Here is a 1239-nt window from a genome sequence, read left to right as displayed (position 1 = left end):
TATTTTTTATAATACTCTTATTCTGAGATTGCCTGACTAAATAATATCTTAGACCATTTAAATATATATTTTAATATGCATTTTCTGACAATATAATTAAGATTATGCTTGGTGCAGCATTCGGTATGTTACTTCGTCTTTTGATTTTAAAGTAGGCTATTACAGCTCTAATAAAACTGCCAAAGGCTTCTTTAAATATCACATGGAATTAATGAAGCAATATATGCCACTTCAGAGGAATTCTCATGGGAATCCTCAACTGTGTTACAAATGTTCCATAGATTAATAGGTAAAATATAATATCCCTCCTACTGACCTTCCTGATCTGGAAATAGGTGTGTCTGGACATGTCCTCTGACGTGAAAAGGCTTGAAACCTTTCTGGTGATCCCATAGGCTCGCTTCCCTACGTCATGACGTCGTGTTGTTGGTGGAGGGGGAGGGCATCGAAGGGGAGCCACCAACCAGCAGCATCACCAGCGAGAGCGTCCGAAAGATGCTCGTGTTTCATGGGAGATTCAGTGGGATATAACGTTAATGGTAATAAAGCTAAAGGCAAAGCAGACTTGTAAGGACGCTGGCAGGAAAATGCGAACAGGTTAGTAAATGCTCGCTCTTAAACGTCAGCTATGCGGCTAGCGTGAGCTAAAATGAACTGTTAGCTAATGTATGTCGGCTCATTATTACCATATAGGCCTATACAATGTTTAACCTAGCTAACCAGAAACAGTCGCTAGCGGGTTTTACTGAATTTGACATTACTAGCGGCTGTATTGTTACTATGCCTGGCTAAAGATAACTGCTAGCTTGTTTACCTAGCAGTGAGATAATACTGTTTCACCCACTGGAACAGCTGGAAACCAGTGACCCACATTTTGCTACCAAAGCCAATTATTGCCCCTCTTTTAATGTGACACAGCCCAGATAACATTAACTAACATGAAGACACACCGTTAGTCTTACAGGGTGAAAGAAGCGAAAGAACTTTTTGTGGTTGCTCTGCGCTGGTTTGTGATGACCACAGGCTCCAGGTCACGGTTTACCACCTTTCAGTGACCTCTGCATCCACTGAGCGGCCGGTCATACAGCTGCAGGTAGGGTGCCACTGAGTCACACTGCAGAGGCAGCGCTGCTCTGTTGGACCTCCGTGCAAAGCTGTGACATGCCAACACAACTGGCCAGCTCTCACCTCTGGCTGCTTGTCATGAGATGTCCCCCCCCCCACCCCCTAAATGTTTGT

The 1239-nt window shown here is 43.8% G+C and overlaps 1 protein-coding gene across 2 annotated transcripts in view; it reads left to right on the top strand.

Moving 5' to 3' along the window:
• Positions 1-440: 440 nt before the first annotated feature.
• zdhhc3a (zinc finger DHHC-type palmitoyltransferase 3a) overlaps positions 441-1239 on the top strand; it is a 17120-nt gene continuing 16321 nt past the window's right edge. For both annotated transcript variants that reach the window (XM_035671878.1, XM_035671879.1), the window contains exon 1: positions 441-597. The gene's annotated coding sequence lies outside the window, so the exon portion shown is untranslated. The remainder of the gene's footprint in view (positions 598-1239) is intronic.

Source organism: Morone saxatilis, unplaced genomic scaffold (assembly GCF_004916995.1).
Source record: "Morone saxatilis isolate NCDOM2014 unplaced genomic scaffold, NCSU_SB_2.0 Contig24, whole genome shotgun sequence".
NCBI classification, from domain to species: domain Eukaryota; kingdom Metazoa; phylum Chordata; class Actinopteri; family Moronidae; genus Morone; species Morone saxatilis.
The sequence above is the reverse complement of the archived record's forward strand: the minus strand, read 5'-3'. Positions and strand labels throughout refer to the sequence as shown.